The following is a 20775-nucleotide window of genomic DNA, read 5'->3' as shown; positions in this document are numbered from 1 at the left end:
AGATTCCTATTAGAGGATTCATTTACAATATTTGTTTCTGTTTTAAAAATATTTCTGTTTTTTTGTTTTTTATTTTCATTTTTTGACTGGTATTTTTTAGAATAGTTTTCTCCTGACTGACAGAGAGATTGTTAGACCATTAAAGATATGTAAAATCATGGTTTCTCACGTCAGAGTCCAGGTCCAGTTATCTCAGACCACTTTGAGTGTATGTCATCTTTAAACATAAAATTCTCTGTTTAGGCTTGTAAATATTTTAATAATTTGTTGAAAGAGCGGTTTAACTCTAGATTACAATTATGTTTATATTTTTCATTTTTAGTAACCACTGGTATGAAAATCCTGAGGAAGGCTTTGCCGAAACGCGTTGATATTTCATGAATACTTCCAGTGTCATCTGCTATGGTTTTGATCATATGTCGTACTGACAACTTGTGCATACTGCCAGTGTCCTCGGACATAGTTTTGATCATATGTTCCATTTCATAAGGATATTGTACATGATTATGAAATTGAGAATATCATAGACACATCTGTATCTTCTTTTTTGCATTCATGACATAATTTCCTCTGGTTGTGTTTTCATTGATAGGTGGTTCTAATTCACATGGGAAATATTTATCATGTGTATTTGAATATGTAGTAAAATCAATTTTGATTGAACAACAATTGTTATCTAAATGAAACCAAAATAATTTAAAAAACAAAACAAAAGGAAAAGTAATAAAAACTCAGATATATTTTCACATAATATCTGTATGTATTTTTGTGTCTCTAGAGTTCATAAGCTCTTTCAGGCTATTATAACATTTAACCCGGTGTTTATTGTTTTTCCCAAATATAAACATCAATAAAAATACTTTTATTTAATCATTTTACATATACAACCAGAGTAAAAAAGCTACAGTAATATTACATTAATTATAAATAAAACTTCAAATAAATTAATATGTATACAATTAATTAAAAGTTTATTTTTCTTCTTATATTCAATAAAAGTTTGTGTTACTGGGCTGGAAGGGCAAGTTGACTGAGAGAACCACCCTTTGGGACAGTGACCTGTTGAAGAAGGTGGGAAATCTAGAGGGATTCATTAAGTTGGGACTTTTACACAAAAACTGCCTGGGCAATATCTGGAGGGGCCAGCCAGTGATGTCCTTTCAAGAACTGAGAGCCAGTCAGTCAAAGGCTTTATATCTGAGAGCAGAATGCATGATGCTAGAAACTGAATGGGTTAAATATTTTCAAGTCGGACAAGCTCTGCGCAGGCATCTGCTCGAAGGGGACCCGATACCCAAATGCACAGCCTTAGAAGACAGATTACTGTTGGACCCATGATAGCTAAAGCCACCTCACTAATATACAAGAAGCTTAACAATTCACTGGATCCCTGGGGCCCCAAAGAGAGGCATGGGAGACTGATGTGGGGCTGCTTGAGGAGAACGACTGGGTAGAGGTGCTCCAGAGTCCCCGGGCGGTGGCTATCCGGGCCCGCTTTCGGCTTTCGCCTCATTCAATTGTGGATCTTTCATAGATCCTACTCCGCGTGAACACTTATGTACATGTTGGGCCGCTGTGACTCGGGGCAATGCGCCAGGGGCTGTGGGGAGATGGGCTCCTTTTTAGGTCTCGCGTAGGCAGCGCATATGCGCTGTCTCTCCGAGACATCCAGTAATCCGTATCAGGCGTGAAACACCGCCTATTGCCTTTTTATTGGCTTGGTCGCTTGTCAGCTTAAAGTTTTTGCCTTTAACTGGTTAAGCTGTCTTTTAGTTCCTCCTTTATTAGTTTGGGAACGCCTATGCAGCACCGTCTAACTACTGTAAACCTGCCATTAGTGTGCTGAAGTATTTGTCTTGAAACTATTTTTCGTTTTTGGTGTCGTTCTTAATTTGTTCGTGTGTGGTATTTTTGGGGGGGTGAACGGTGAGTTTTAATGTTTGCATTTGTGTTGCGATGACTTTAGCACTGATTAGCATTATGCCCCCACATGCTCTCCACAAACAGAATTAGGGAAACAGGCCCCGGTATCGCAAATCGAGGCAGCTCCTTCGTGTTGGTGACTTATGAGCTTTTAGTGTTGAATTTGTAACAAATAATGTTCTGGGAATCTTGTCAGGCGGCAGCTTTAAGGATTTGTGTTTGCTTTCATGTCACTAGGCATACAGAAAAAAACCTTACAGTTCACATCGCTCTACCCTTTAAAATAGAATGCAGTGTGCCTGCCAGAATTCTGTAATAAAAGTAAAGCAAACATGTGAACAGTTTCTGCGCTTCATGTTTTAAGTTTTCTACGCCAATCAGCATGCAGTAATAACAAAACAATGCCTAGGCACACACATCTGTGATGTTGGTTTACTACTCGACCTGCAGTAACCAGGCAATGCGCGCCATTCTGCTCTTCACACGGCCGCTTGTACTAGTCACTATGCAGTTATCTTGCTAGACAACACACGCTATATAGCCACGTTTTGCATGCCACATGTTTGTTTTGTGTATCAGTCAGCATGCAGTCACTGCAAAAGGGATGTGGACTAGTGGTAAGCGCTGCTGCCTTTGAACCGGGACAACCTCCTAGCTTCTGCTCAAAGTCGCGCGATACTGTATCACCTTGGAACTCACGTTCCAGTTTTAAAATTTGCTCTACAATGTGTGATTTTGGAAGCATACTTTAAATTTTTAAGATGCACTAAAATTACATGTGCTCGGGACTGGAGCAGAAGCTGTTATGTTGATTATAAGGTGCTAGTGCTAAGCACCCGAAAGTATTGGCTTATATTTATCGGTGCGCTCTTCCTATATGTAAAATACCGCTACATAATATGAATGCTTGGAATCTGGATTAAATCCTGGTTTTCTATAAACATACTGGACTGCTTTTATAAAATAAATGTAGTCCCATGTACTTTAGGGCCTGTGTGGCATCCATAAAATCAATTGTAAATTTTAAAATCCTTTTATGTGTGCGTCGTGTTTCTTCTTTTTTGGACCTTTTAGCTGTAACCTACAGTTGTTTTTGCACGTTGTTTTAAAGTTACTGATCTGCATCTCACAGATGCTGCAGACACAGAGATTAGGATCTTTACAACAAGGCTTATTTACACTCAATTAGCTCGTCTTGGTTTCGTTACGTAGCTGTAGGGAACACGATAATGTTTCACACTACAGCAGACTTTCAGGCTCCTTTTTTCCTCCAAATCAAATGCTAAACCACAATCAGTTTAAGGGAAACAGGCCCCCGGTACTGCAAATCTTTTAAGTGCACGGTTGTGGAAACTAGCCGCCATGGCTGTTAGCATTGGCTGAAGCCATTTTGTTTGTGGCAGCCATTTTAGCTAGTCATGTGCTCGCCATGTGCTTTCTCCCTCTTCGCTGTTGACTGCCCTTGTATTCTGCTTGTGTCATGTGATATAGTTAACTCTTTCAGCACTGAGTCAGAGCCTTGCACATGCGCAGAAGAGTCTGTAGCTGCTCATGCACCTGCCTTAGACTGTTACTGTCAGGCTGTTCTAACTGATGTCAGCAACTCATTACTCCTCCTACTTGTTGACTGTGCATTTTCTGTACGACCATCTATGTGTGTAACCTTTCTCATGTATACTTGTACCGCCTCCTTTTGAGCCCCTGTGTGGGTATAAAAGGCCCCTGTTCTCTGTACTCCTTAGACTGTCTCCTACAGTGGCCTGGGGTACTGTATGACGCAGTCTCCCTCATGTGAGGTTAATAAATACTTCTTTTTGATATTACAGCTTCCGTGCCAATCTCTTTTTATTGGTCTGAGGACTAGTGCGCAAAGAAGGGCGAACCCCTAGCACCGGTAGGCCCTGGTGAGGTCTACTTCTACAAATTGGCGCCCAACCTGTGGGGTTCATCGGCGACTCAGATGCCCGATGGAGTGGTCTTGACAGAGGATTGGAATCTCGCTACGGAGGATTACTGCCTGAGGAGACCCGTGTCTTGGCAGCCAAAGTGCCTTTCCACTTCTCCCGCTTTGACCATCCAGGTGGTGCCGGTCCTCGACTGAGATTCCTTCTGGTGTTCGCCGTGCAGAGACCATTTGGTCGATTCAGAACTTGGCAGTGGGAGGCTGGAGATTTGTGCTTGATAAGGTCGTCGACATTTGTTTGCTTGTTTGGCCAAAAACTTGATTTACGTGATTTGTCTGGGTATATATGAATTACAATTTATATAGGCAGATAATGAGAAAACTGTGAAAACTTGAAAGGCACACTTTGAGCAAGGTGCCCCTTTATGTATAATATTGTATATGCTACAATATTCTTGGCATGCCTGTTTCAAGCGCACTTCGTAGAATGTGCTGCTTTCTTGAAGGTACCAATGTGAATCTTAAACGAACTCAGCCGGTTCCCCCTGAGGGGACACCAAATAGGGATATGTACATTAAACATGGTATTTCTTCCATAATGTTAAAGTACACTGTGGAACCAATATATATATAGGAAAAGGAGGATCCTCATTTACGCACATAGTAAAATTCGTACGTAATAATATGGAGCGCTTTTGAGTCTTTTACCAGCCCAACTGGTAATTCGGTATTTTTGAAAAGGTCGAAGGCTAGAACATACAACAATCTTTGCGCTGTTTTTGGTGCAGTCTCTGGACTATTTTTTTTCTTTGAGAGCTCTCTTCTTTTTGTAAATATAATTTACAATTGGGATTTACAAATGGTTTGGTTTGAGTGCAGTCTGTGGACTGCCTCTTGTTTTTGTCCTAAGTGTTGATTTGTGGGTTGATAATGTGTTTGAATGTCTATGTGGTTTGTGGTTTGACACCGGTGGTACTTGTGTGAGTGAGTAGCGATTGCGCTCTTTGTGTAAGAATGGCTAGCCTTAAGCACGCTGTGTTGTGTGTTATGAATGTGTGGAACCCTTGTTGAAAATGTTTGGAATGAGCTCAATTTGGTTTGTTGTCATTTGTGTTCTGCAGATGCCATTGGGGAAATTACACTTTGAGATTTAAAGAATGAAAAATATAGCATATGGTAGGTAGCCACACGCTACTATTCACAATAAAGTAGCAACAGAGTATAGATGTGTTAACCTTTCATTATTATATCACTACAGTGGTAAAGCACAAAATTAGAATTAAAACCCAATAGTGGAAATAGGCCTCATTGAAAGGGGGGGGGGGGGAAACGAAATTGTGTGCTTTGCATAACTAGGACTCTATATAAAATGTTACAGTATTATCCTTAGATATTACTATTAAAGGGCTAAAATCGATTTTGATCTCTATAATGTCTAATAATCATACTTTGAAAAAAATATAGCTCCTAGCATCAAAGTGCTTTACCACAATGGAGGGAGTAAAATGTGAAATTTCACTTTACCCAAGTGTATCAAAACTTATTTTTAAGGGTGTACCTTTCCTGGGATATCTAGGGGAGACCCTGGGGGTCCCTAATGTGTCAAAACATTGTAGATTATCCATGTTTAAGTGCCCCTACCAACCAAAGTCGAATTTGGGCACAATTTACTTTTTTAAAGCTGTCCTGCCACCCAAGAACTGTTTTTAAACTGATCTCACGCTTCAGTAATGCACACATGCAAGAAGAACAAGCAGCTGACCTCTATACTGCTAGAAAAGCACAGCACACACTGCACACAAATGAAAATAAGTATAAAAAAAAAGCAGAAGTTAGATCCTATCTTTAAATTTCTTAGACGGAACAGGACTACCTTTCAGCTGTGAGTCTCCAGAGTTACTTTGAATTGGAAAAACTGCATGGGAAAGCCTTGCACAAAGATGGGACAGCTGGTAAGGGTCAGAGGTCGAGTTCTGCATTTAGCAGCCTAGCAGGGCTAAGGGCAAGGTTTTGGCACTTCGACCTCCAAAAAATTCTGAAAGAAGAGATGACAGCGCAGGGAGAGAAAGAGAAGCCTTGCTTACTATTTTTGGCAAAAGCAAGTTTTGCGCTGTCCTAGGAAGAGAAGGAAAAGCAGTAACGTATGTGGGCCCTGTGTAGAGCATAGCTCTGACATGTATATAAAAATAATGGCTTTAGCTTAAAGATTACTGTACAAGGGCTAAGATAAGGAGGCAATGGAATTTAGTTTGCATTCATGTGCCCTCATGTTAAAATAGTACAATTACTAAGGTAATTGGTAATTGGTTATTAATGCTTTCTAAGTTAACTCAAGGTGCTTGTGTTAGGCTGAACAAGAAAATAGCCACTTTCTAAAAGTACTATTTTCAAACACAGAATTTAGGAACAATCCTTCCTAACAGATAGGTTATTAGATTCTGAGTTCAGGGATGCCAGACTCTCTATGTCCATCTTGCCGTTATGGGGAGATATGCAGGTAAACATGTTACACAGCATTACCATGTTATTCTGTGGCCAAGATAGCCTTTCAATATTGAAAAACGAAATTGACAGTATTTCACTATCAGGACATGTTACCCACACTAGTACATGCCCTACCTTTTACATACAATGCACCCTGCTCAGGGGGGTGCTTGGGACCTACCATGGGAGTGTCCAATGTGTGAGAAAAGGGATGGGTAAGGCCTGGCACGTGTGTACACTGGCCAGGACAACATGACAGTTCACAGACTGCGCAGGGGCACTGTGGTGGCAGGCCTGAGACACCATTTTAGGACTACTCATTTGGGTGGCGCAATCAGTGCTGCAGGCCCACTAGTAGCATTTGAATCACCAGCCCTGATATACTCTGTGCACTTTACTAGGAACACGCGGGTAAGACAAATAAGTCAATCATAGATAGTTAATTAAAATAAAGGTTAGAAGACGCAAAAGAGTTTGGGGATAACACTGAAAAAAGGGCCATTTCCAACAGTTTGTATACCAAAATTTATAAAGTGGTACAGTTCAATATATTGGATATGGCCTCCTTGATATGGATTCCTTAGCTATTTACCTCCTATAAGTCTTTCGACAGAGGGTCACCTGTATAGGTTTCCTACTGTCGAAATGGGGGAAAGGAGGCTAGCTCATGGGCAAATTAAGGGTAAGCAAATATAGGTTTTCTCTTTATTTTTCTTCTCTATCTTTTTCTCACTCTTTCTCGAGTTTGTCTAAGCTGTCTAGGAACAGCCATGAAACAATTGGTTGGGCTTGCCTTAGTCATTCATTCCACAAGATGTTGTTAATATGTTTCTGAATCAATAGAGACAAAGCACCCTATCAGTGCACGTCTAATTGGCCATTAAGTAATACTGTTTTAAAATTGTTATGATTAATAAAATGAATAAATAAATACGCCATGTTACTGCCCATCCTGTCTGATGAAATTATGAAAGGATGTGCCTAGATTGCTGTTCCCTTATTTAACCTTTAAGGGGAACTATATGTTATTTTCATGCTATATACAGTTTTGCAAAGGCATTACTAGTCTTTTATTAGTTAGTATGTGTAAATAAGCTAACAGCCCTTATTAGAGCTGGTGAATAGGGTTTATTTCTTTGAAAATGATGTTGCAAAGTCTGGATCGTGAAAAGTAGAATGCACAAGGTTTATAATGTCAGGAAAGACACCCATGTGATCCTCAGCAAACATTTTTGAAGGAAAATATTGTTTTATAGGAGTTTGTTTGTCACAACATGTTCTGCTGGGGAAATGTATGTACCCACTATGTTGAGGTTTTCTTTTAGTTCTTAATGAAATAAGAATCCCTGTTAAATTAGCAGTTTTTAGATTTTCCCGCTGCGCCTATAACATGAAAGCATGACCCTAAGTGTAAAATGTAGGTGCTTTTATTAAGAGAAATAATTTTAGAAGTGTCTGCAGTCCTGTACAAGAAATACAAGGTTCATGAGTAAAAGTGTAGAAAATTTCCTTTTTCCTGAGGTTCTTCAGATGAATAATATAGGAATACACAAATGTAAGGATTTGGAATATGTCTGTAGTGTTTTTCTTTTTTCCTCAGAATTTAGTAAATGAACACAGACTTCCTTGGCTGCTTGAGATTGGGAGAAACAAATCAAATAATGTAACACATTACTCTTGTCAGTTCACCAAAAAGTTCCATTTATACTTGCCAATAGGTCCAGGGTGTTTTTTTTACTCTCAGATAGATGAAGTGGTTCTTGGGTGTCCTGCTAATATATGGGGCACGTCAAGACTAAAAGAAGTTTTCTGAAATAGAATATCCTCTCTGTTGATAGATTATTTCTGTGCCTTGTCTAAAGACCTTTTGTTCTGTCCACCAATAGATATCTACTGCCTTACAACCATTGCCAGAGGGGCCCGGACATCAGATACAGCCTGGGGAGTCAGCACCAGTCCAGCTTGAAGCCAAGGTGAAGGTAACCAGCACAGGCGTTGCTGGCAACTAGGACCTTAGTGAAGGTAGAAGGCCGGAAGCACTGGGACATGAAGTGTGTACCCCTGCCACTGTCTTGGGCGAAAGACGGAGTCACAAATCAGAATGGAGAAGTTGTGGATCCAGTTTTTGATGCCCAGCTGAGAGAGTCACAGACCGACAAAGACGGCAAGGAGGCTTTTGCTTGAGGTGACTGTGGTGATGTGTTCTGGTCAGTGGACTGCTAACATTCTGTGATGTCATTTAGAACCTTCCCTACGAAAAATAGCATCTAAACAACTGATGACACTCTTTGAATCGAGTGTTGAAATGGGTTCAACCTCTACCCACCTTGATAAGTGGTCAATAAGAACTAAAAAATATTTCAAGTTTGAAGGAAGAATGCGAAAAGGCCCAACAAAGTCCATGCCAAGTTTTTGCCAGGCCCTGCTAGGAGAAGGTACAGGGGAATCAACTGTACCCTCAAGTACTAGGACTTTGTCGCTGGTGTTACATCGTGAACATTGCTTCACTAATTCATCAATTTGTGTGTCCATTCTGGGCCACCAAAAGTCATTCCTGACTTTCCTCTTTGTAATGGTTGCACCAAGATGACCTGAATGCGCAGCAAGAATGATCTTCTCTCGATAACAAGAAGGGGGAATGAGTTTATCACCTCTGACAACCTTTACATCTTCTACCGAAAGTTCATCGTTAACCTTCCAGTACATCTGAAGATCATGTGAAAGACACTTCTCCCTTGGCCAACCTTTCTTAATCAAGGAAATAACTTCCTTGAGAATAGGATCTTTATCGATCTGTGTAACCCAGTCAACTTCTGCAAAAGATAAATTGTCTTGATTAATAACGGCAACAAAGCATTCTTCTACCTCAGTTTCCCATTCCTGCTCGTCTGTGTCCGGAATGGGGAGTCTTGATAGACAATCTGCTCTGCAGTTCTTTCCTCCAGGAATATATTCCACAGTGAAGCTATATTCCAATAGTTTTGTAGATAAACGTGCTAGACGAGCCGTGGTACGCTTGATTTTTTTTCCTGCAAGAATATCAACCAAGGGGCGATGATCCGTTCTGAGGATGAACGATCTACCCCACACATATTGTTTAAATTTTTCAATGCTCCATACACAAGCCAGTTCTTTTTCAATTACAGAAAATTTCCTTTCAACAGGACGGAGCGTCCTGGATGCGAATCCAACAGTATCTTCTTTTCCGTTCGGAAGCATCTACAGTGACAATCATTTGTTTCCCTTCAACAAAAGCTTGTAAAGCAGGAACTTGCACGATATGATTCTTGATGGATTGGAATCCTTTTTGGCATTCTTCAGACCATACAAATATCAATCCTTTCTTTAATAACGTCCTGAAACACTCTGTTGTCTTAGCAAAGTCCTTCATGAAGTTAGAATAAAATTCGCATAGTCTAAGAAAGGACATAAGTTGTTCTTTATTTTGAGGAGGAGGCGTGTCAATTATGCTCTTTATGAGACCTGGTCTGGGTCTGATACCATGTTCGGAAATGACATGACCAAGATACTCAATTTCTTTAACTTTGAAAGTGCACTTGTTTTTTGTAAAGTGACTCCTCTATTTGCTAGGACCTTAAATACTTGGTCAAGGACAGAATCGTGCTCAGCTTCGCTTTGAGTGAAAATTAAAATATCGTCCTGAAAAACAACAACATTGGGATTATGTTGGAACATTTCAGTCATTAGTCTCTGGAATATGGCAGCGGCAGAAGCAAGACCAAAAGGGAGACAACAACATTGAAATACCCCATCCGGGGTGACAAAGGCTGTGAGGTGTCGGGACTGAGGATGTAGTTCGACTTGATGGTAGGCCGCCTTCAGATCAAGTTTGGTGTACCATGAAGAGGAACCCACCTTGGCAATAAGATCTTCAATGCGTGGTAGGGGAAACCCGTCAACCCATATGGCTTCGTTAAGACTCCTCAAGTCAACACACATCCTCAAATCCCCAGACCTCTTCTTGGCTAAAACGATGGGTGAAAGCCAAAGAGTAGATTCGACTTTTTCAATTATGCCTTGGTTACATAATGATTCCAGGTCTTTAGACAGATCATCTCTAATGGATAAAGGAACATTCCTAAGTTTATGTTTGATGGGAATAACATTTTCTTTTATTTTGATAAAATGTTGGAAATTTGTAATTTTCCCAAGACGGTCTTCAAAAATGTTACTGTATTTTTGTTCCCAGTGAGTAACGGATCGTGAGTCGGATAGAGAATTAACACTTTTGCTGGGAGTAGAGTGATTAATGTCAGATTGGAGATCAATAAAAAATCCTTGTACCGCCTCCTTTTGAGCCCCTGTGTGGGTATAAAAGGCCCCTGTTCTCTGTACTCCTTAGACTGTCACCTACAGTGGCCTGAGTTTACTGTATGACGCAGTCTCCCTCATGTGAGGTTAATAAATACTTATTTTTGATATTACAGCTTCCCTGCCAATCTCTCTTTTTTGGTCTGAGGACTAGTGCGCAAAGAAGGGCGAACCCCTAGCACCGGTTGGCCCTGGTGAGGTCTACCTCTACACGGTGAGTTTTAATGTTTGCATTGGTGTTGCGATGATTTTAGCACTGATTAGTATTATGCCCCCACATGCTTTCCACAATCAGTTTAAGGGAAACAGGTCCCCGGTACCGCAAATCCCTTCTGTGCAGGTACGGGTTGTTGTTATCACCAGGAGAGCGTGGCCCCGTTAGCGATCATGCTGCACGGGAGTAGCGAGGTAGCTCCTTCGCACTGGTGACCTGTGAGCTTTTAGTGTTGAATTTGTAATAGTAATAAATAATGTTCCATGAATCTTATTAGGCGTCAGCTTTAGGGAGCATATTTTGTTTTAATAGTACCACTAGTGTGGTGAAGTATTTGGCTTTGAATTTTTTTTCGTTTTTGGTGTTTTTCTTAATTTGCTCGTGCATGGAGGGGTGACCGCTTAGTTTTTAATGTTTACATTTGTGTTGCGATGATTTTAGCACTGATTAGCATTATGCCCCCACATGCTCTCCACAAACAGATTAAGGGAAACAGGCCCCCGGTATCGCAAATCGAGTCAGCTCCTTCGTGTTGTTGACTTATGAGCTTTTAGTATTGAATTTGTAACAAATAATGTTTCGGGAATCTTATCAGGCGGCAGCTTTAGGGATTCGTGTTTGCTTTTGTGTCACTGGGCATACGGAAAAAACCTTACAATTCACATCGCTCTACCCTTCGATACAAAATGCAGTGTGCCAGCGAGAATGCTGTAATAAAAGTAAAGCAAACATGTGAACAGTTTCTACGCTTCATGTTTTAATTTTTCTCCGCCAATCAGCATGCAGTAATAACAGAACAATGCCTAGGCACACACGTCTGCAATATACGTCTGTGATGTTGGTGTACTACTCGACCTGCAGTGACCAGGCAATGCGTGCCATTTTGCTCTTCACATGGCCCCTTCTACCAGTCACTATGCAGTAATCTTGGTAGACTTAACACGCGATACACCCACGTTTTGCATGCCACATGTTCCTTTTGTGTATCAGTCAGCATGCAGTCACTGCGAAAGGGATGTAGCATAGTGGTAAGCGCTGCTCACTTTGAACCAGGACAACATCCTGGCTTCTGCTCAAAGTCGTGTGATTCTGTACCACCTCAGAACTTACGTTCCACTTCACATGTGAACTCCACCAATCAGCATGCAGTAATAACAGAACAACGCCTAGGCACACACGTCTGTGATGCTGGTGTACTACTCGATCCTGCAGTAACCAGGCAACGCGAGCTATTCTGCTCTTCACACAGCCTCTTGTACTGGTCACTATGCAGTAATCTTGGTAGACTGCACACAAGATACACCCACGTTTTGCATGCCACATGTTCCTTTTGTGTATCAGTCAGCATGCAGTCACCGCGAAAGGGATGTAGCATAGTGGTAAGCGCTGCTGATTTTGAACCGGGACAACATCTTGGCTTCTGCTCAAAGTCGTGTGATTCTGTATCACCTTGTAACTCACGTTCCACCTTACATGTGAACTCCACCAATCAGCATGCAGTAATAACAGAACAATGCCTAGGCACACATGTCTGCAATGTACGTCTGTGATGTTGGTGTACTACATGACCTGCAGAAACCAGGCAAAGCACGCCATTCTGCTCTTCACACAGTGCCTTGTACCGGTCACTATGCAGTAATCTTGGTAGACTGCACACAAGATGATACCCATGTTTTGCCTGCCACATGTTCGTTTTGTGTATCAGTCAGCATGCAGTCACTGCGAAGGGGATGTAGCATAGTGGTAAGCGCTGCTGATTTTGAACCGGGACAACATCCTGGCTTCTGCTCAAAGTTGTGTGATTCTGTACCACTCTGCACTACCTAAACACCAGCACAACACCAAAGTATCACACAGAACAACATCAGCATCACTCTCACACATCAGTATCAATAAACAGCACCACAGCATCGCTCAGCAACATCTCAACATCACTAAACGCCAACTCAACATCACTCTGCAATACATCGGCTTTCAAGGGTTGTATATGCCCGCCCCCGCTCCCCACTGTAATAACTGGGCCGATTGCTTGACCCCTCTTCCCCAATAAATCTGTCCTCTCTCTAAAACTGACTGCACCCTACTAATATATGTGTCAGATGATCTCTGAATCAGAACAACTTTAGGGGACATCTGATATAATCGCCCAATAACTCTGACCTCTCTCTAAAACTGACCGCGCCCTCCTAATACAGGTGTTTGAAGATTTCTGAATCAGGACAACTTTAGGGGACAACTGCTGTAATCGCCACGGCCATCCAAAGTTTCAACCCAGGCCATATTAGTAAACCACTCCTCCCCGCTCAACTCCCACTTAGTTCCAACAGGGTGACATCATTAAGTCTTACCCATGCATTACCTCACTACCTGTATTAGCTAATCTGACCATGCCGAAAACTAAGGTGCACACACAAGACACACCACGTATCCTTAGCTTTCGTCTCCACAACCACCCTTGACACAGTGCAGAATAGACCACAGACTTGAAAAGTTTGGCACTAACAACTTCACAATTAACTACCTGACCAACCTCCCCAAAAATGCGGCTAAAACTCTGAAACATCGACTCCTCAAGGCCAACCCAGAAACCCTTATCTCTGACCCCTACCTCTGTCCATAAAAAGGTACTATTATGGGTGACCTGATCTTCTACACTAGAAGAAGAGCTCAGTGGAGATCGACGTTCCACTACTTACTCAGAATCACCTCTGCCAAAAAAATTCCCTCACGGTCTCCGACTTTGGCTACGAAGTCCCCCTCATTTAAAGCAAATGCCACTATATCCATCTACAACAATGGGACTTTACTAATTCAGGTCACCGATCGCAACCTTGACATCTTTGATGACAGATTTGCCTTCCTCAAGAGATCTTTGGTCACTAGCGACCCCCCTATTCAATCTAAGGACGGTCCTCCCCCTTCCCCATCTCAGGATGTCCCTGATCCCTCGCTAACTGGCCACAACCTGAGGACGGCCTCACGTACCCCGATCAACACACACAGGACCACCGCGCCTCCAACCACTGGCTCCCCTAACTGACCCACCGTGCCACGACCTAACCGGACTATAGCCAGTAAACTCGGAGCATTTGTCATCCCTTGCTCAGTCCACCTCTCTGACACTTCTCCCACTCCCCCTCCCACTAGACCTTGCCTACGTAACTCACCCACTTGCTCAGACCACCTCCCCGACACTTGCCTACTCTCGCCCACGAGCCCTTGCCCACATAACTTACCCACTCGCTCAGACCTACCCTCCGTCACTTCCCCCACTCCCTCTCCCACTAGTCTGTGCCTACATAACACCCTCAGGCGACAGCGGGCTTGCCCACCTTCCAACAGGAACTCATCCATCCTCCCTTCCCCTAACCTCCCCTCCATCGACCACTCCCCTTGCACGGCCGTACATCGGAGAGAGAACTCTACACTACCGGATTTCCCCCCTTCCGTCCCGTCCTCCTGCCCCGGTCTCCCCTCCGCCCTCCCCACTGACCAACCCTCCTCCTCCCCTCCACATGACCCATAATCCACAATCAGATCCTGCCACCAAGCTCAAGAAAATAACCCAGGACCTTCTGTCTCTCAAAACTGTCATCCATAAATTCATTAAGTCAACCGAAGAGCTGGCCCTTGATCTCTCCTCCAACTGGACTTCACATGTGATACAGCATCTCCCCTCCAACATGACATCACATGAGATCCCACTTATGACCCAGTTAAAACCCACTGCCCTGAATTGGATTACCACTCCCTACCCTAACGCCTCATCTATACCCGCCAGATCCAAAAATCCATTTTCAGAACCTGATATTCTCTCCCTCCTCCTGGAGTACACCTCTCCTCATTCGACCATCTCAGTTCCTGCTAGCCCATCACAAACAACCCCAATAAATGCCCCTAGCTTGATGTTCCCTAAACATGGTAATGTGGAAACCATCCAAAGCATCACACCCAAACCCCATAGAGCACCCAGACCCAAAGCCATGAACATCAATAACCTCATGCAGATCCCCACTACACAGCCCACGCCCACAGACAGCCTACACAAATCACACCTGAAATGCATGTTACTTAACTGTAGATCAGCGGTGAAACATGCCACCGACCTTGCTGATTTCATCCTTGCCCAAGAACTTGCCCTCCTTATCCTCACATTAACTTGGCTCAACGACTCCTCTGGACCTATCCTCGACTTATTAGTCCCTCCCAGTCACAACATTATCAGACTCGACCGAGTTAAGAAAATGGGAGGGGGCATAGCCTGTATCTTCCGTAACTCTCTCACAACAAAACAGACCCCCTCAGCTAATCTCTCATCCTGTGAATACTAGGCCTGGGCGGTAAATTTCGTTCTGCTCGTGGAATTTGCGATATTTTGACATTTTCGTGTTCCGCGGAGAGCGCGAAAATGTAAAAACTTTCGCAATCTGCAGCGAAACTGAAGTATTTTTCTTGTTTGTGCTTTAAAATGCGTTCTCGCGCGCGCGATCTCGACTTACCGGGTCCCTGCATTTGGCAACGAGTTTTCCTATCCGTTCGCGTGCGCCACGAGATGTTGGATTGTTGATAGTCGGTCGCGCTATCCCGCGAGAGTTTGCGATCGCGAACACGTCATTCGACCCAGAACAGGAAATAAGCATCACGAGCAAGATGGCCGCGCCCATTAGCGACCGCATGGGCAAGTTGGAAATATATTTCCCCGCGAGCACGCAAACGGGCGGGAAAAGCAATCTCCGCATCTTCGCGAAAGTTCCGCATGCTCGTTGAGATTTTGTGCAATTTCGCGATAATTTGCGAAAGTCAATTTCACAAATTCCGCCCACCCTTAGTGAATACTTATGCATAGATATCACTAACACACACAGACCCCTAAGCAGCCTTCACATCTTCTCCCACCCCCCGGGTGGTAACCTCCCTCTAATTGAACAAACCATGGAAACCATCTCCTCCAACCTGGGCTGACACTGCCCCCAGATCTTTCTTGGTGACTTCAATTTCCACTGGAATGATCCGCAGGATCAGGCGGTTACCACCCTCAAAAACTTCCTAACCGACCTCTCCCTGACTCAATTCTGCGACAGCCCCACACACAACTTAAGCTCGACACTGTATCTAATCATCTCCAACTCCATTCATCTCGAATCCATTCTCCCCTGTGACTGGTCTGACCATCACTTTATCAACTTCCTTATACTTGAAAGTTGGAACCTGAAAAGTGCACAACCACTAAAACTAAAACAGTGGAAAAGATCGCTCCATAACACTAGCGTAAATGACCTCATAGAGCACTGCAATTTCTCCCTTCCGCCGCCTACAAACATGAATGACGATCATGTCCTCACTGAGCACTACAACAACATCATGCTATCTGCCTTGAATGCCACAGACCCCCTTCAACTAAAAAGAATACCCATCAAAGGCTCCAAACCTTGGTTCAAGGACTGCCTAAATGCGGACAGACGCAGCCTAAGACTAGCTGAACGCACCTGGAGATCCACTCCCTTCACGGCTCTTCTAAAAACTCTTAGATTCAAAAGAAGTAGATACAACAAACTCATTAGAACGGCGAAAGCTACCTTCTTCAAAGACCAACTTGACAAAGCCAAAAATCACCCGAAACGTCTCTTTGAGCCGATTAAATCACAATCCAACAACACATCTACCCAATCTCAGCACCTATCTCGCCTGCAACCTAACTGCGATGCAGTTGCTGACTTCTTCCTCGGAAAAACAATTAAAATCGAATCTGATCTAAGATCTGTTGCACTCAATATCTCCCCCTCACCTGACTCCTCTGTCTCCACACCCCTGCCCTCGCCTCATGGCCTCTCCCTCAAAAACAATGCTTCATGGAGTCAATTTACTCCCCTCAACGACATTACCATCCTCAATATTCTCTCGACCCTTAAACCCTCAAATCACTTCAATGACCGCTTCCCCCCAAATTCTTTAAAGAAATTATAGGATCACTAGCACCGCTCTGGTCCAAGATCATCAACGCCTCACTTTTTCAAGGTGAGTTCCCTGACTGCCTGAAGGCTGGCCTAGTGCTCCCTATTCTCAAAAAACCCTTGGCTGACCTTGCTGAACTGAACAACTATTGACCAATCACAAACATACCCACCCTGGCAAAACTACTGGAGAAAAGTGTTCATGAACAACTACGCAAACACATTGAGCAATTCCAGCTCCCTGACCTATTCCAAGCGGGCTTCCGCACTGGCCACAGCACCGAAACGGCCATCACTCACATAGTGGATGATGCCCTCACTTTGCTTGACCAAAATGAAGCCTGCCTTTTAATTCTTCTTGGTCTCTCATCTGCTTTAGACACTGTCAAACACGACAACCGACTCTACCTCTTGGAACACAGAATAGGGCTCTTAGGCATGGTCCTTAAATGTTTTTCCTCTTTCTTCAGCAACAGAACACAAAGAGTCAAATCCAACCAGACTCTCTCCAACCCTAGGCCCTGCACACTGGGTGTCCCCCAAGGATCCTCACTCTCCCCCACACTCTTTGACCTTTTTCTTGAACCACTGACTGTAATTCATAAAGCCTCCAACATCCAATATCACATGTATGCGGATGACACACAACTCAACATGAAAAACTCCTCCCCTGAAGACATCAAATCTCTCAACGGAACCCTTCTCAAAACCCTAAACTGGCTAACCTTCAATCATCTCAAACTAAACGCCCTCAAGACAGAATTCCTCCTCATTGCACCCACGAGGCAAAACCCCACTGTTGTGAAATATCTCTGTAATCTCACAACCCTCAACTGCTCACCACACATCATTGACTCCACTAAATCACTGGGCATTGTGCTAGACAAAAACCTAAACATGCAAGATCACATCAGATCATCGACCAAAGGAGCGAACTTCCAACTTTGTATCCTAAGAAAACTAAAAGCCTACCTTACCCAAGATGACTTTAAATCGGCGGTCCAAGCACTTGTCATCTCTAGATTAGAATCCGGCAGTGCTACTCTATGCGGACTGCCTAAACTCAGTTTGGCCCCCATCAGAGCATCTCTAAATGCTGCTACTATACTCATCACAGGTTCTAAAAAGACAAACCACATCTCGCCGGACCTGAAAACGCTCAATTGGCTCCCTTTTGAGGCAAGGATCCAACTAAAGATCGCTTGTATGACCCATAGAGAACTACACTTCTACATCCCAGTCTACCTGACAAATAAGCTGGAACTATGTAAATGTAAATGTAGTGCATTTATATAGCGCTCCGCACACCCCCGAAAGGGTCTCTCAGGTGCTGTGCACATACCGCTGTGGAACCCTTCCTGGCCTTTCCCTGTGAAGTGCCCACTCCTGGGCACCCCCAAGGTGAAGCCAGGCATCCTAGCGCTTTTGGGGCCATTGTGGAGATTAAGCAAGCTATTCCCCAGAGTTGCAGAGTGGGACCCATGATTAGAATAGGCACCGAGGCGAGAATTATCGGGTCCGGGGAAATTGAGCCCAAGACCCGCCGAGGCGGGAATTGAACCCTGGTCTGGGCCAGACCTCTGCATCAGGGTCTGCCGCTCTAACCATTGAGCCACACTTCTCCTATCTGGCGGCTCCAGGTCCACTTGGAGCACCGGCACAATGCTGCTCAAGCCAAAGAAATTTAATAAGAATGAAACCTACAATTGTACATTTTCTGGCATCGCCCCAAGAATCTGGAACTCCTTTCCAGTGGACACAAGACTGATTCCCTCTACTCTTGCCTTCAAAATGGAAGTTAAAGCTCTACTAATGAACAATGCATCGAACTTGATACCTTTCTCCTTTTGCCGTTAGCTTACTGAATTCTTCGCATTTGTTGCGACCTATTGTCGCTGGCCATATTGTCTTGGTACTGAATGTGTGGAAATGTGCTTTTCAATGAGCACACTGGTGCAGGGGTCACCCTTCTCTGTCCACGGGTCCTTAGACCAACAAAATAGAGATTGGCACTGAAGCTGGAATTCAAATAACAAGTTTATTAATTACTCATGAGTGGGACTACATCCACACAGCACTCTCTAGTGCTGCCTGAGGTAGTACATTGAAGTCACAGAACACAGGCCTTATATACAGCTTTGTCTGCACTGGTAAGCATGTGGATACAAATAGAAGGTACAGGCCTACACAGGAATAGTTACCGACAAACATGGGCAGATGGAAAATCACTTAGTCCGCAAAGTGGGAGGGGGAGCTGGAGTGCTTATGGCAGAACTAAGAGATTGACAGTTGAGTCTGAGACCAGGTGTTCTGGCAGCAATCAAACTCTTTAGCATGCATATTGCTTTTAGCTGAGTCAGGAAGTCAACTAAAATAGACAGCACAGGCAGGGAAAAAGACAAGCAGCAGAGGATGGGAGAATTACAAAGCCAACAAAATGGATGCCGAAACCAATGCGAACAGAAATTATTCCAGATTTCCACAGACGACTTTTTAGCATATGCTGAAGACATTTTCTTATGCTTCTGAGGGAATACAGAAAACATTGTGCACATCTATTTGCATTAATTCAGTAATTTCTTGGTCCATTGCCAAGCGAGCATTTACAGTTGTGACATTTTGTTTAGTCGGTATACATGAGGTACAAGTAGAAATACATAGGGAACAGAGCATTGAGCCACATTGAATACATAGGAAACAAGTAAAAAGAATAGCAAAAATTATACATAGGGCTGACAATAAGTTCCAGCCCCATACAGTAAGCATGTTCCATAGCCATCCAGTCAAAGTCCATGTCCCTGAATCCTGGTGGATTTCAGTTTAAAGTCAATATACTGCTATAGTGCAGTATCATTTTGATCCACCTCATCATTGTTTATTGTCCTCTTGAATCTGGTCTTGGAAATGTCATTACACAGTTTAGTCTTTATGGTAGGATGCAGGTGCCAAAAACACAGGTAAAAGCAAAAAGGACACATAGCAGATGCCGGACCAACCAATAGGTAGAGGATAATAACCTTTACTTCCGCAAATGAAATAGGTGTTGTGTGAGGACAAAAAACTGCTATTGTTCATTACAGTAATATTTAACACTAAAATACAGTCACTTTTTCCCACAGGGTTATTGCCAATACTGCTTAAACAAAGATCCGCTCAAGCTCTAGTAACAGTGATAACAGGAGGCCCATTTCCCATGATGGTTCAAGTGTTGGGGAAAACAATGTGTGGAAGAATTTCCTCGACGATACTCCTCCATTTCCCATACAGTTTCTTTGGCTTGTGGGTCCCCACCTTCATTGGGGTAACACACTTTGTTCATTAGAGGCATATAGAAGTTTGAACCAAGCTGGGCATGAGCCATTGTGAGAGAATGGCAGCCGTGACAACGGGATTCCTTTAATGTTCTGATGAGGAGGAATCTTGCCACAAACCCAAAAGTTAGTAGCATTGGTTAGCTGGTGTGTCTGATGCAACATTTGAAGAAATTAATGGTTTCTCAGATTTTGCCGGTATCCCTGTTCATGTTGCAGCAAATCAAAATGATGGTGCTCTTTTGCAGCAAGTGATGTAACAATGATGTTAGGTAAGGAGGCTCCAGGCATTACTTCCTCCACTACCCACATTACAGTAGCGATGATGGCAGTAGTCAAAGTCAGACCAAGGATACAGATTGTACAGCCGTTGCACGTTGTTACAGCGATCTACTTCTTCTTAGGTGAGCTCATTTTCATCGGCAAAAAATAAAACAGATGGTGCCCGAAGGTCATGGCCAGGCGTTAGTTTCTTTACTAACGTTGAGACGAGTAGTCACTAATAGGCTACCCCCATTGCAGTCAGTCTTTAACCACCCAGGACAGTGGCTCAAACAGTCTCTTTCTGCGATGAAATGTCTTTCTTCCTGGATTGAAGCAGATATCTAGATTTACCGGGGCTCGTGTAGTCCGGGAAGACTTCCTCAGGGCTTTCAG

The 20775-nt window shown here is 43.3% G+C and overlaps 1 protein-coding gene and 1 long non-coding RNA gene across 2 annotated transcripts in view; one reads left to right on the top strand and one right to left on the bottom strand.

Moving 5' to 3' along the window:
- The window catches only part of SCARB2 (scavenger receptor class B member 2), a 504993-nt gene that overhangs the window by 417246 nt on the left and 66972 nt on the right, over positions 1-20775 (bottom strand). The gene's annotated exons all lie outside the window — the stretch shown is intronic.
- LOC146861828 (uncharacterized) lies at positions 58-4512 on the top strand. The gene is made up of 2 exons (XR_014978343.1): positions 58-3603; positions 3666-4512. It is a non-coding gene; the product is annotated as an uncharacterized LOC146861828 (long non-coding RNA).

Source organism: Triturus cristatus, chromosome 2_2 (genome assembly GCF_964204655.1).
Source record: "Triturus cristatus chromosome 2_2, aTriCri1.1, whole genome shotgun sequence".
NCBI classification, from domain to species: Eukaryota; Metazoa; Chordata; class Amphibia; order Caudata; family Salamandridae; genus Triturus; species Triturus cristatus.
This window is presented reverse-complemented; position numbering and strand designations above follow the sequence as displayed.